Genomic DNA, 15867 nt, shown 5'->3' with positions numbered 1-15867 from the left:
GTTGTTCCCACCACCATGCCTTCGCGCCGCCATCATAGACTCTAGCCCTCTGAAATCATAAGCCCAATTAAACATTTTCTTTTATAAGTAGCCTTGGCCATGGTGTTTTGTTACAGTAATAAAAAAAAAAGCAACTAAGACAGAAGGCAGCTGAATTCATTATAATGTAAATTGATCAAAAGGCACATAGTCCTTGCTCTTTTGAGGCTTCTGTTAGTTAAACACTCAAGCACATGTGATGATACACCTTTAAAATAACTCAGATCGCCAGGCGGTGGTGGTGCACGCCTTTAATCCCAGCACTTGGGAGGCAGAGGCAGGCGGATCTCTGTGAGTTCGAGGCCAGGCTGGACCGATAGCCTCCAAAACAATACAGAGAAACCCTGTCTCGTAAAAAAAAAAAAAAAAAAAACAACAACAACAAAAAAAACCTTAGATCATTCTCTCCAAATATATACCTGTAAAGAAGCTAACATTTAACCATAGTGGCTTGGATCCTGACTCAGAGGATAGCTCACTGAGATGAGTCTGAGTAAATCCCAGTGAACTACATCATACCAGGAGTGTTGGGGGATACTGGAAGCCTGACGGAGCCAGTGGTGAGACCAGAAGCAAAGGGGTGAGAGGCAAAGCTGTCAGAGTTTTTCAGAGTTTAGAAAGAAAGCCATTGGGTGAGAAGGTTGAGCCATGTGCAAGGGGATTCCCCATGAAAGGCAGATATTTTACCAACCACAGCAGGGTAAAAATAGACTTTAATTTACCTCTTTTTTTTTTTTTTTTTTTTTTTTTGGTTTTTCGAGACAGGGTTTCTCTGTATTGTTTTGGAGGCTGTCCTGGAACTCACTCTGTAGACCAGGCTAGCCTCGAACTCACAGAGATCCACCTGGCTCTGCCTCCTGAGTGCTGGGATTAAAGGCGTGCGCCACCATCTTCTGGTTAGTCATCTCATTCTTGTTGGCAGTTTTGTATTAGCCAAAGGTTGTAAGACACCACTCTTGAAACGATGTCCAAAATAGAACACCAGGCTAAAAACAATTAAAAAGTGAGTGCCTAATGGGGTATGCAGACTATGACTACATGTACACACGAAAAGAGTGGGAGTTGGCCAGGCAGTGGTGTTGCACACCTTTAATCCCAACACTCGAGAGATCTCTGTGAGTTTGAGGTCAGCATGATCTACAGAGTGAACGTCAAGACAACCAGAGCTACACACAGAGAAGCACTGTGTCAAAAGAGAGAGTGAGAGAGAGAGAGACAGAGAGAGAGAGAGAGAGAGAGACAGAGACAGAGAGACAGAGACAGAGAGAGAGGGGAAGCAACTTAACATGTGCATGTTTTTTGCAATGAAGACTGTCTTTGGAGGAAATTGGCAACCATGAGGAGACATCAGACAACTGAGGACAAAGTTGGGTCCATGGTTCTGTTTTCACTGCATTTTATTTCTGGTTGATTTTTTTTTTTAAAAATCATATATCTGTTTATTATCTTTACTGAAAAATAGTAATAAATAGCAAGAAAATAACCTGTAAGGCTTTTGTTTTTCTTTTGCTTTAGGAAGTCTGATACACACACAGACAAACAGGAATGCACTAGAGAATAAGGAAGGGGTAAATAAAACTGGATGCACATTTGAAATCTGCCACCGTCTCCCCTGAGTCCAGTTTCGCCAGGCCCTTCCAGAAGTTATAATTGGCTGTGCACACACACAAGCCTACAGGGAGGAAATGAGGTAGTCAACAGGCTGTTGACGGTGCACTGGGGCTTACATTTCATATTCTAAATTGATAATCTTCTCTGGGGACTTGGATTATTATGCATTTTTTGAGCTAAATAGAATAAAAAGATTATGAAACTTTGATCAAAAGTCCAGGAATTGCCCTTGAAGTACCTCTGGTAAGGTCAGCTGGCCTCATCTGTACAAGAGACCTCCAGTTTATCTAGAATTTTCCACCCACCACGAGGGTGGTCATCACAGAAAAGTCCAAGTCTAGGTGCCCTTTTCCAGCATTATCTCCTTCCTCACTGTTAGTATTCAGGCATCTGTCCTGTCCTGTCCTTGGGGTTCTGACAGGACACGCCCTCAGCTGCAGCCACTAAGAGCACCACATTCACTGTGCTCCCTTTTAAAAGGGACCTGCCCACCTCCCATCCTCCCCCCCATTCTGTTTGTCTGCCCCCCCGTTCTCTCCCCCTCTTTCTTCTTTCCTGCTGCTCCTGTCTCCATAGGCTGGTCTTCCTGCTTCCCTTTCCCCTTTTTATGATTCCTTTCCCTTGAACCCTGTAGCATGGTGTCCTTCTCTCAAGCACTGCTTTTCTTAAATTACGACACTCACCACCAAGACTTGCTTTTTGTCTTGTTTTGTTTTGCTGATGACTTTGTGATAGCCCATTTCCAGCAGGGAGAGAAGGAATGGAAAAGTTTTGTCCCTCTTCCATGATTCTGCACCTCATCTGGGAGCCAGAACATTAGCAAAGGACCTGTCATGAGGCAAAACAAATAGAAACCAAAAAGAACCACAAAAATAGCAAGGCTGGGCTGTTCAAGATACTGTGTCATTAAGTGTGATTTCATCAGCCCTGGGCTCCAGGGGCATGATTTACACAAGCCAGTCAGCCTGCTCATGGTGGGAATTCATTTTTATAAAAGATAGCAAGTAGGTTTATTCTGACCTGTGACTATGAGTCACCATATTTGAAGCCGTATGACAAACACCACCAGAAACCAACAGATGACCTTGGCCATGGGACTTTTTATTCTTTCAGGAAAAACCAAGTGTGTTTCCTGACTGCAATACTGAGGGCTGAAAAGTCTACATCAGATTGGTAAAAGATGTGTGGGCCCGTAAATTGAGACAACCAGAGTGAGCCGTCACCGAGGCCCTTCCTCCTCAGCAAGCCTGTGATTCGGTGCCCAGGGAAACTGGAGGAGGAAGTACAGAGGTTCTGACTAAAACTGAGCTGCAGGGGGAGAGGAGGGTAAATTACTGCCACCACTAAAATTACTACAGATTAATAGGCTGAAAGCTCAGCAATTGCTTCCCCCTTCTGAGTCCTTCATACTGTGACAAAACACCTTTTCCAACAGGGAACTGAGGAGGAACTGATGGGTATGGGGGAACTTGGGATGCTCTGGGCTGTCGGCCAGGGAAATGAAAGAATGAACCTGAGTCTGGTACCCTGTGAGGTCAGAAGTCACTCTCTTGAGGGGACACTTGCCCTCCATAGTCTGTGAGCTTGCTTGCTAAACTGGGAGAGCAGCTTGCTAAGATGGCATCAGCCCTCCCCGTCCTCCTCCTCTGGCCTTCCAGTCTGTTGTACATTTCTGCTTCTTGCCTGAAAGCCCTGCCCGACCTACCTACCACTCAGTAGTGAGGCAGGAGAATATCTGTTTCTGAACCCGGAGAAGGAGATGGGGAAGAGCACAGACTCCTGAATGCAAGGCAGAAATCTCGGCCTCACCCCCTCCCCAGACCCCAATATACACACCCACAAAATGAACACAACTAGATCCATTTCTAGGAGCATGTTTTGTTTTTAATTTTAGCCCCAAATCAAACTGTGTCCCCACCCCTCTCATGTGTGTGAACATGTAATGCTTGCTTATGTTCATAGGTAAGAGAAAAGTCTGGGGAAATGCCAGAGAAACAGACAACGCTGCTTTTCAGGGAGAGGGCTTCTTGGTTTGAATGTTGAATGGTAGGTAGAAGCATTCCTCATCTATTGATCTATATGTAAATCTATACGAATAAAATGTAGAGAAACAGAATTTGGAAAAACTTAGTCCTGTCCCAGGGCACTATTAGATGTATTGGAACCTGGCTTCTACACTGATTCATTTGTTCATTAATTAAAAAAAAAAGGTGGTGGGGGGAGGATCTGTTACGATGGTGCATACCTTTAACCCCAGGACTTGGGAGGCAGAGAGAGGAGACGTAGTTTCAGGCCAGCATGATCTACATAGTGAGTTCCAGGCTAGCCAGGGCTACAAAAAGAAACCCTGTCTAAAAAAAAAAAAAAAGGAAGGAAGGCAGAAAGGAAGGAAGGAAGGCAGGAAGGAAGGAAGGAAGGAAGGAAGGAAGGAAGGAAGGAGGAAGAAAGCAAATGCATTTAACTGACGATTTGTCTTATAAACCATGTTGAACTTAATGTGATAGTAAGTCAAGCTAAGGATGGAAATGTGTAGATGGGAGTCATAGTGGACTATCTCATAACCAACCCCACACCCTCCTCCCATACTTATACTCCCTGCTTCCAACATGTGATAAAGGGGCTGATTTGTTGTCTGGTCATGAGCCCAGCTTTTAAAAGGCTGAACCATCTCTCTAGCCCTTAAAGGGCTGGTTTCGAGGCTCAAGAACATACAAGTCTTCCATATTATTTTTGTGTCAAAGTAATTGTGATGCAGACTTTTCTGTCCTTTCAGTTCTTGCCTCCTGTACAGGAGGAGAGCTGAACCTCAGGGACAGAGGGGAGTGAATGAACTAGTTAAGGGTTTGTGAAGTGAAACATGGAAGAGAAAGTTTCCCTCTGACAGGGAGAGGTCCTAAGCAGGTGTTTTCCAGACCTGGAGGTAAAGTTCCTGAGATGATATACACACCATGCTTTGAAGTTAACAAAAAAGCTGTGTGTGTTGGGGCTTGCCTGTGTATGTTAACGAGGTAAAAACTTGGAGGTCAATCATGAAAGAAAGGCCAGTATTCTGGTAAGCCGCTGAGAAGCTAGGGTCTGTGAAGTCTGTTCTACATGGCAATGGGGAAGTTCCACACAAGGAAGGAGATGCAGCATCACCTAACTCGGTCCATGGTTCATTCCTGTTTCATGATGTGCGACACAATTTCACCAGGAGACCCCATTGTTCCCTCTATCTGCCTATTGTTGGACTCTACGTTTCAACTGTAGAAAACACTTTTAAACATCTCCCGCCCACAAAGAAGAAATGATCTATAAATTCTCCAATCAGAATCAACCACTTGAACAACACCATCTTTCAGCTGGGAGGAGTATCACAGACGACATCTTGGTCACATATGACTAAGCCTCGTGCATGAGTTACGTTTGTGTCACTGTGACAGAATTTGTGACATTTAACAATTGGTGGGAAGAGATATTTTGTTGCTGCCCATAGTTTGAGAGGGTCTCAATCAGGCATGACAGAGAAGATACGGTGGAATTCATGGGATGATGGTATAAGGGAAAGTTGTTCACACAGTGGCAAGCCAGGGAGAGAGAGAGAGAGAGAGAGAGAGAGAGAGAGAGAGAGAGAGAGAGAGAGAGAGAGAGAGAGAGAGAGCTAGAATGAAGTAGGGATGACTGTATAAACTTTTCAGTCTGCTAGGCCCCTCATCGACTAAAGGCTCCAAAAACTTTCAAATTAGTGTCACCCCTGGAAAACAAACACTGGAAACATGAGTCTGTGGGCAATATTCCAGATTCAATCCATAACACCGCCATATAGAATTAGCTTAGAAAGAGCAAACCCTTTTAAAAGTCAGCCCTAGTCCACAGTTTGATGCTCTGACTTATTTCCCACTTGAAACCTTTCAATTAATATGGAATTAGAAATAAAATAATTACAAATCCAACAGACTACTAAAAAACGAAGCAGGTTTAATATGCCATTCCAAAGAAAGAGACACCAGCATAGAGAATCGGCAAACATGGCTGGCAGGCTGATTTGGCACAAGGCAATGGTTTTTTTTAAAATCCCTGATTGACAGTCATTCCTGTTTTCTCTCCCACAGGCCAGGAATTTCATTTGTTTGGGGCACAGAGCCTTATCTAAGAAATAGTTTGGAGGCTGAGACTGCCCTTTTTTTCTGATCATGGGCTTAGTGACATAACTGACTACTTGTGACTGTTTAGCTTCCAGAGTTCTGAGACACCAGGCACCAGACCAGATAGGGGAAAGATAGCACCCCTACCTCTCCACTGCTCTGATAGCTCTAAACACACCTGTATTGAGGATGGACCTTGATAAGCTTACATATAACATTTTTGGCTTTATCGAGGAAGTCGAAATCTTTGATCCATTCAGTATGAGAAGTTCTCCAGGATTTCTTCAGAAAGTAACCTGATAATTTCTAATCTGGACAGACTGGGGTTGTAGTTTCCCAGAAAAAGAGGACGTGGTCACTGCCAACCACATCAATGAACTATAGCAGTCATGGGTTCTTCATGTCTGTTACCAAGGGAGAAGTTCTGGCCATGGACAAGATCCTTTAAAACAAATGCAGTCTCCTGTTAAAGAGAAGCTTTTTCCTTGAGAGAAGCCGTTCCGCCCGCCTGGTTCTAGAGCCGAATCAGTCCCAAATAAACACACAGGAGGCTATAATAATTATGAAGCTGTTGGCCTTGCTTGTTTCTTACTGGCTAGCTCTGACTTAAGTATTTACCCCATAATTGTTAATCTAAGTATGTCTCTTACCGGAGAGGTTTCCGGGCTTCCTACCCCAATGGCGGTTACATCTCGAACTCTCTTGTGTTTCTCCTTCCCAGAATCCTCCTGGACTCCTAGCCCCACCTATCTAGATTCCTATTGGCCAGACAGTCTTTATTGATAAATGCACAGGACTTCCCCCAACAGTCTCCATCCAGTTTCCTTCAAAGAAATAAAACTCCAGCACATTTTATTGTACTGTGTTTGTAAAGGTGACCTCCCTCTGTAGAGTTAATGTTAAAACAAACCCAGAACAAACCGGAGTAGCACAAATAAGTTGAGGAAGGTGTAATTGTTAGCACTACTTACACTATGGTTCCCCAGTGTGTTACACAAAACACTTACAGTGAAAGGGAGAAAAATATGATCTTTTTCCTCATCGCCCGTAAGTTTGCAGTTGCCACTGGCAATTGAAACAAAAGGCAGATCGATGAGAGGAAAGCAAGCCTACTGAACAGCGTGTGTGCCATTCTTCATTCTGGAGAAACCTCAATTCAGCATTAACTCCAAGCAGTGGCTCAGAGTCTAGCTCATACACCACCTTCAACAAGGAATGATATATTTTAGAGAAGAGACGGGGCAAGGGAGTAACCGGCTTTGGTTTCTGAAAGTGGCAACACCAACGGAAGACTGAGTCTCTAAATCGCTGGCTTTTCATCTGTGAAATTAACCTCCTGGGGAGTTTTTTGTGAAGAAGAGGAAGAAGAAGGAAAAGGAGAAGGAGAAGGAGAAGGAGAAGGAGAAGGAGAAGGAAGAGAAGACCCCCAAGCAAAGGATGTAGCTCTTGCCTAGCATTTATGAAACCGTGCCTGGCTTTGAGCCCTGGTGTGGTGAAAACTGGGTATCTGTAATCCACACGCTCTGGAGGTGGAAATATTAGGATCAGAAAGGCCATTCTTACATGACTACATAGCAAGCATGGGGCCAGCCTGGCATCCACAAGATTCTGACTCAAAAGTAAATATAAAATAAATAATTAACCCAATTCATACTACTCAGTATACACTTGTGCTGGCTAATTTCATGCCACTTTGGTGCAAGATAGATTTGTCTGACAGGAGGGAACCTCAGTTGAGAAAATGCTTCCATAATATCCATCTGTAAGGTGTTTTCTTAATTAATGTTGATGGTGGAGACCCAGCCCATTGTGGGGGGCGGTATTTCTGGGCTGGTGGTCCTGGGTTCTATAAGAAAGTGGTCTGAGCAAGCCAGTAAGCAGAACTCTGGCCTCTGTGTCAGTTCCTACCTTCGTTTCCTGCCTTGCTTGAGTTCCTGTCCTGACTTCCTTTGATGATTAGCAGAAATGTGAAAGCATAAGCCAAATAAACCCTTTCTCCTGAAGATGCTTTTCATCATGGTATTTCATCTTAGCAATAGTAACCCCAACTAGGACATCATTATATAAATCGCATCTATTATCACATTTGTCCCTACAATATGGAAAGGAGAGTGCCTGTGTTGTGGATAAAGAAATGTTTCCCAGTCTCCTGTATTCTTTTTTTGTTTGTTTGGTTTTTGTTTTTTTGAGACAGGGTTTCTCTGTAGCTTTGGAGGCTGTCCTGGAACTAGCTCCTGTAGACCAGGCTGGTCTCAAACTCAGAGATCCGACTGCCTCTGCCTCCCTATTGCTGGGATTAAAGGTGTGAGCCACCACCGCCTGGGTCTCCTGTATTCTGTCTTTGGGCTTTAGAACCCTTGGCTGTTTGGGAGCCAGAAAAGCAGCAGTTAGATGCTTGGGCTCTGGCTGCCATGAACAGCAAACCAGTGAACAACACATATACCACCAGAGAGGAGTGGACTTTTCTATATAGGATTTGACTAAATAACTGATAGGCTTTCCCTAACTCTAGACAATACAAAGTTAATAGATTTACCTCACCCTGCCCCAAAACTCCAATTTGGGAAGGTAGGCAAAGAGAAGTCAAGGATTTTTAAAATCGCCTTGATCAAGTCATATGTTTCGGCACACGACTGCAGTTTCAGCCACTTGGAAGATAGAGGCAAGAAGATCGTGTATGTCCATTAGCTGAAAAAACAATGGAGGTAGCACATCTTTAAATTAAAAAAATTCCTTAAAAAATACTTTATATGGGCTATGAACACAAGCTTCCCCAGAAACAAAGGGAACATTCCAGTCACTAAAGGATTGAGTAAGTGACTTCAGGGAACTTTAGAGTTCCCAGGCCTTCTATCCCAGATCACTAAGGTCTCATGGTCACAGAGATTCAGAGCTTTCTAAAATGGCACACATTCCCTATGTCCCACAGCAGTGGGAATGTCAGCATGTAAAGAGCTTGTGTTCAAAATGAGCACTTTCCCACCCATGCAGGGACAGAGCTATATGACTGGCCCCGGTCCAACTCACGTGATACGTTCTGTAAATTCTTCCACTGTGTTCCTAAAGCGAATCTATGAGAATATGCACTACACTCCCACGCTTTTCCCCTTTCCCCTGTGCCCTCCTTCCCTTACCAAATAACAATAGCTGAAAAAAAATCGGATGCCTTGGATCTGACTGACAAGTTTTCCTAAAAGAAGTCTCTGTCCTGTTTATTTTATGAGAGAGAAATTAGAAGGAAATGACATAGAACATTGATACATGGCATTATTTTACTGAATAAAATAAGGACTGTATGGGGCTGGAGAGACTGGCTCAGCAGCTGAGAGCCTTGCTTCTCTTGGAGAGAACCCAAGTTCAGTTCTCAATGCCCATATCAAGCAGCTCATAACCACCTGTAAGTCCAGCTTTGGGGGTTTCTATGCCTTTCTTTGGCCTCTGCAGCACTGTATACACATATGCATGCATGCATGCATACATACATACACACACACACACACACACACACAGAGAGAGAGAGAGAGAGAGAGAGAGAGAGAGAGAGAGAGTGAGAGAGAGAGAGAGAGAGAGAGAGAGAGAGAGAGAGAGAGAGAGAGAGAGAGATCCACACATAAAAAACTTTCAAATCAAAAACAAGGACTACAGGTCCAAAGCTAAGTTCTATTTTCACCATTTTAAAAAGAAAAGAATGCTTTGGGAAAATGTATGTGTCCACTCAACCAAAAACACACACAACTGCTTCAGCCCTGCAACTAATGCTGGCAAACTGATATCCTTCTGTAAGCTCTGAATGACCACTTTCAGGAAACCTGTTTAAAAAGACCAAGAAAGCTACATATAAGGGGAGACCTGTTGGATGAGTGAGGCCACTGACCATCAGAGCCAGTGATATTGCCATTGAAAATGGGGCCATACATCCCCCTGGGATAAGGGAGGAGCCACTGCCTGTTATGTTGCTAGTCTGTGTGCTTGTAAATGGAGACTTGTGAACAGACCAGAAATAGCAATTAAATGTTCCAACTAACGTAACGACTGGCCTACTTTTCCAGAGTTTCTCCTTGATTGGTACTGTAAATCTCCCATGATGTGGAAACCACTCATACGGGCAACGTAGGATAGTTGGTCACCTTTGCTATAGCCAAGATATGACACAGATCATCCCTACTCATAACTCAGAGTCCAGAGCCATTCTTGTTATTCTGCCTCACCGTAAGAAAGGCAGGAAGGTATAAACTTAAAATGTGCCCCAAAGTGGAAAGATGCAGAAATATTTGACAAGCAGCATGATTAGCAACTAGTTGATTATTCATTCTCCCATTTTTTTTTTTTGGCTTTTGATTTTAGTTATGTAAATATCTCAGTTTGTTTGTGCTGCTGTAACAAAAAACACTGTATAACTGTTGTGATTTGAATGTGAGATATTCCATATAGGCTCATGGTATTTTAACACATGGCCCCCAGATGATGGAGGATATAGGACTCTCACAGACATATCCATCCTGTGGCCTGCAGGCTGCTCCCATCCCAGGATAGCTACGAACATGGCCCAACACATTGATAGATGACAATAGCATTCCACAATGTCAAAAGGTTGGACAGCTAGCCAGGGTGGGCCCCAGTTGGACAACACAGGTCACTGAGGGGCAGCTTTGCTGATTATAAGTCTTCCTGGTTCCAGCACCCACTCTCTCCTTCCTTCTCTACTGAGACACGAGTCTTGATGCTCCTGCTTCAGTGACTTCTGTCATGCCTTCTCAGACCAGGATGGACTGTGCCTTCTACCATGAGCTGCAACAAACACATCCCCCTGTAGGTTGTCTCTGCCAGGCACTTTGTCACAGTGATGAGAACATGAACACTCATACAGTAATCTACAAAGGATAGAAATTTATTTAACAAATGATTCTGGAGGCAGAGCTCAATGGGTGTAACATTGGCAAAGGCCTTCATGATGTGTTACCCCATGAAAGATGGTAGAAGAACAAGTAAAGACAGGAGAGAGAGAGAGAGAGAGAGAGAGAGAGAGAGAGAGAGAGAGAGAGGGAGAGAGAGATTGCAGTAGGAGACGAAGCTCACTTATATAACAAACCCACGCCCACAATTATGACATTAATTAAATCAAGAAGGTGGAACCCTCTTGACTGAACTGCCCCCATTCTCTTGACTGAACTGCCCCCATTCTCTTGACTGAACTGCCCCCATCCTCTTGACTGAACTGTGAACTGCCCCCATTCTCTTGACTGAACTGCCCCCATCCTCTTGACTGAACTGCCCCCATTCTCTTGACTGAACTGCTCCACATTAGACCCTGCCTCCCCAAAGTGCTGCACTTGGAGGAAAGTTTCAACACATGGCCCTTGGAGACACAATCAAACCATAGCAGTAAGTAAATTCAGAGCATAGATCAATGTGTTGAATTCTTATCCCTTTGCTAAATTATGCAGGAGTTATGGAAACAAGCAGTTATAACCCCTTTCTTCAAAGTACTCAAGGACAATGGGAGACACAAGATTCTAACCTTTTATGGTAAAAGCAAAACACCTAAAAGGGGCCAAGAAATGGCCACCCCAACCTAAAGGGTCACTTGAAGGAATAATCCCAGTAGACTAGCATTACAGCATTTGGACAGAATCATACCTTCTAACTCCCTCCCCTCCAAATGTCTGGAGCTAGAGAGACGATGGCTCAATGGTTAAGAGCACTGGTTACTCTTCCAGAGGACCAGGGTTCAGTTCCCAGCACCCAAGCATCTGCATCTCCAGTTCCTGGAGCATCCAACACCCTCCCACATCAGGCACACACACGGTGTACAAAATAACACGTAGGCAAAACACCCATACACATAGTAAAATAAAATAAAAGTAAAATTCTAAAAAAACAAACAAAAATTAAACCTGTAACATCCAGCTCCAGTGATCAAACTCTCTATCAAATGGCCTCAGAGTCACAAGGCTTTAAACTGATCTCATGGCCTTATTATTTAAGTGTTATTTTCTTAGCCTTCTTATTTTTAAGCTTTTTGTAAAATAAAAAACAACTTCCACATTTTGAGCAGTAAGTGTTTATACGATGCTATGTTGTCCTTCTTGGTATTGTTTTCCCCAACACTTCTACAAAACCTCTATGGTATTCTAAATGTCTTCAACCCTTATAAAGGAAAGTTACATTGCTGTCGCCAAGTGGGGATGTCTTGTCCTCCAAAAGCAATTCATAATGAAAATGACCAGCCTTTACACAATTCACTTGCAGTCAGCAGGGCAGATGTCATGTGTGCTATTGCAAGCCACTGATTTAAGGCAAAAATGGCACCTTTGTGTTTCTGGAAAGGACACAGTAAGGAGGAATGGTTTTCTTGCATTCTGTCAACTGGCCCTTTCCCAGCCAGATATGGGAAAGCAGCCTTGGGAAGTGGCATCTATAGCGTAAAAGGCTGGCATTCCTCTCTGTGGTTTACTCCAAGATGGTGCTGGAAAAAGTTAACAGGGCTGCAAACAACTCTGAAATGGGAATCCAATGCCCACGATGGGGAACCAGCCAAAGGCAGCATGGGAACGAGATGCATGTGTTCCTCACACTCTGGGTCCCTCAGCAACAGGCAGCTAGTGCACCTACTCCATACTCTCTCTATCTCAGCATCTCATTGCTGTCAAATGGTCGTTCTGTTTGGTAAAGGTCCCAAACCTGTAGCAGAGTCTCTCCCACTTTGCTCTGACCCACCTACCTGTGCCCCAACCACTGTTCTTCTTTTTTCTTATATTCCTTCTTACATGTATCAAAACTCATACTGACAACGAGTTCTGGGTTGCAAAAGAGGATTTATTTTTGCACCTGTCTAATCTGCCTTTGTCCAGCAGCTGAACAAAAACGCATGCAGGTGCTGCCCACCACTGTCCTTGATAAACACTTTGATGTACGACTTTCTTTATTCTAAAACTAACAAAAGCTTATGTAACCTCCCCCAGTGAAACATGGTGTTTGAGGAAGCTTGAATCTATGTTTTTGGGCCATGGTCACTTCTGTTTGGCTCCAGAATAAACTATCTCATTCCTTTTGAAATCAGAACTGCTTCTGAGTGGACACAAAACAAAATCCCAAATCCCGGCTCTACAGAAGCAAGCAAGCTCAGCCTTCGGAAGGCCACCTTCCCTTAAAAGACAAAGCTGATCAATATTCTGCCTGAGGTCAGGCCTTGACCACACAAGACCACAAGCTACAGTTTGAATCCTTTTGCGTGAAGAGTCTCCCTCTCCTTTGTTTTAGAAGCTGCTTGGCTGGTGTCCTCTTAGTCATAGCTGCCTTTTCCATCTGGTTGGAGCAGATGTCCCAAGAAAGCCTTCCCCGAATTCCTCTGGGTTTAGCTTTATTTCCATCAGTTTTTGACCCAAACACAAGGCTGTAGTAACATCACGAATATTTGCTCTCCTCCAGAGTAACATGAAATTTCTTCCAAGTTCACGGTCAGCATAAACTAATCTATTTGTTCAAAGCTTTGGGATAAAAATAATCCATTCACAAGTTTTGGTCCCTGCTTGGTAGCAGACATGGTGCTAAATCTGAGACGCAAAATAAATAATGATTTACTTCCTACCATCTAGGCATTCTTCGGGCTTCCAGGAGGGATGATGGGAAAACAAAGGTAGCCCACTGTGAGAAAGACCATGGTAAAGAGAAAAGGTGTGCTGGTAAAAGAGGATTTGATCCGTAGCCAGACAGATGTGTGGCTGGTGTGGGGCCTTCTTAGCTCAGCCTGTGTCGTGGCACATGTCTGAGTATGACTGTTTTTTTGTTTTTGTTTTTGTTTTTAGACAGAGCCTCATTACATATCCGTAGCTGGTCCGGAGCTCGCTATTTAGACCAAGTTGGCCTTGAATTCATAGATATCTGCCTGCCTCTGTTCCCAAGTGCTGGCACTAAAGGCAGGGACCACCTCTACAGGCAGTCTGACCTTCAGCACACTGGTGATAAGGCGACAAAGAAGCTTGCTCATTCACTCAGCAAACATTCTTTGCAGGTAGGTAGGGACTCTATGTTTGGACCTGAAGATTGCAATCAAGATAAAGCTCACTCAGGCTTCTCCAAGCTTAACATCTAGAGCAGTGGTTCTCAACCTTCCTGATGCTGTGACTCCTTAATACAGTTCCTCATGATGTGGTGACCCCCAACCATAAAACTATTTGGTTGCTACTTCACTACTGTAATTTTTGCTACTGTCATGAATCATAATGTATGCGTAGGATATCTAAAATGTGACCCCTGTGAAAGGGTTGCTTGACCCCGCCCCCCCAAAGGGGTGGTGACTCACAGGTTGAGAATCACTGCTCTAGATTAATGAGATGGACAGGAAATGAGCAAATATAAGCTATGGAGATAAGAGCTTGAGGGGGGCAACACAGGGTGATATGACAGCGAGGAAGGGGACTAGCTAGAAGCCTACAGCAAAGGAGGTAGACACAGAAGGTGACCGAGCAGAGGACAAAGCAAGTGCAGAGATGAGGAGGCAGGGACAGTAGACCCTGAGCTAAAATGGCAGCTTAGAAACTCAAACTTTACTCACAACTGCTTCACGCAGCTCAACTCAAACAATCACAAACCAGTCACACGAGTCTATGTGTGTACAGTCTTAGAGCCTACTGAATACCTTCCACTCCTCCTAGTACCCCCTGTAGACACAGACATCATGAGCTTTCAAGGGCATGGAACATGAACTTGACCCTATGTAGAATGTCAGCCAAGAAAACAATTAAGCATCATGTAACCATTCTGGGATTGAGCCAGAGATACCAAGGTAGAAATACTTCTGATTTGGAAGCATGGGGGGAGAGATGTCATTCCAGCAGATGGTACTATGCCCATAATAGTTGAAAACCTATTGGCCATCTCTAACTTTTCCACATGGAAAATATAGGCCATGTTTGGCCTTGAGAAACTTTTGGCATTTTCCTGTTCCACAGAAATCCATGTACCCTGAGAAAGCCTGTGTCATATGAACTATTTTTGACCATCTAATCCCAAATGCTGAAAAAAAAAAAAAAAACAACTGCACCAAGCAAGGAAGTGTGGGAGTCGGCCGGAACTTATGCTCACATTGAGTCCACTCAGCTCTACAGGAGACAGTCCTCTCATCTCTGGTACACAAGCTTCCCCTTCTCATCCTGGAAGATTCTTCCATGTGGTTTAAGTCACTGAGTTTTCTAATTGAAAACTCCGTTTGTTCAGGATGTATTTAGCTATTCCTGTGATACGCTCCTGCTAGCTCTGTAGCTCCTGTGGGAATTGGACAGGGACATTTACTTATAAGTCCCCAAAGCACGCTAAAATGACAAGTGGAGAAGAGCCATCTGGCAAATGGTTGGTAAAACACACACACACACACACACACACACACACACACACACACACTTTCCCTGGATTTGCTTTCCTTGTAAGTCCCATGCAAGGGAGTCTAGCACGCACAGTCAAAGCAAATCTGAAAGTGTACCACGTGACCCTGACCCAAGTCTCCTTGGTGAGTTATCTGGGGAAAGCAAACAGGCAAACACCTTCCAGGTATAAAATGCAGGCTCAAGAAGGCAGACAGACTCCCCATCCCCAGTGTTAGGAGTAGAAATGGGTCTTATGCAGACTTCTGATAGGTTCCTCTCAAAACCATCATAGCACACTGCACCAATGGAAATGTCTTGCCTGGCAGTTATTATAATACTCATCGGGGTAAGTTATTTCTCATCTAAGTAAGACCTCTGGTGCTTTTCTGTCCCTCAGAACCCTGAATAGAGTTTCAGACATTGAATGCCACCATTGGTGTGTGGAAGTTTCTAGCTTAGGTCCAACTTGATTTGTCTGTATGTTGCCTCCCAAGTGTGCCGTACCTTCTGTGACAGTCCTACCATCTAGTCCCCATGGGTGTGGATGACCAACAGTGATGGCAATAGCCTCCATTGTTTTGGGAGCCTCTTGAGGCTCCCTGGCCAACAACTCGTTAGGCGATATCTCATACCTGGTACTGGGATTTTTGGTTAAAGACTTAAGGCTCTGAGACCAGTATTATCCTACCCATGCAAGGCACTTGTATACATTTCTAAAAAAAATCAATTTA

General features: G+C 44.0%; 1 long non-coding RNA gene and 1 other non-coding gene across 2 annotated transcripts; both read right to left on the bottom strand.

The window, feature by feature from the left end:
• Positions 1–1418: 1418 nt before the first annotated feature.
• LOC121134112 lies at positions 1419–6472 on the bottom strand. Its single transcript, XR_005871133.1, has 3 exons — positions 6425–6472; positions 2334–2478; positions 1419–1711 (listed from the first exon to the last, which is right to left on the bottom strand). It is a non-coding gene; the product is annotated as an uncharacterized LOC121134112 (long non-coding RNA).
• A 6054-nt stretch (positions 6473–12526) lies between these two features.
• Positions 12527–12653, bottom strand: LOC121134202. The gene has a single exon (XR_005871241.1). It is a non-coding gene; the product is annotated as a small nucleolar RNA SNORA40 (small nucleolar RNA).
• Between the last annotated feature and the right edge of the window lie 3214 nt (positions 12654–15867).

The sequence above is a fragment of the Mesocricetus auratus genome, unplaced genomic scaffold (genome assembly GCF_017639785.1).
Source record: "Mesocricetus auratus isolate SY011 unplaced genomic scaffold, BCM_Maur_2.0 Super-Scaffold_100026, whole genome shotgun sequence".
In the NCBI taxonomy this organism is placed as follows: Eukaryota; Metazoa; Chordata; class Mammalia; order Rodentia; family Cricetidae; genus Mesocricetus; species Mesocricetus auratus.
Note: the sequence above shows the minus strand (reverse complement) of the source record. Positions and strands in the feature narration are given on the sequence as shown.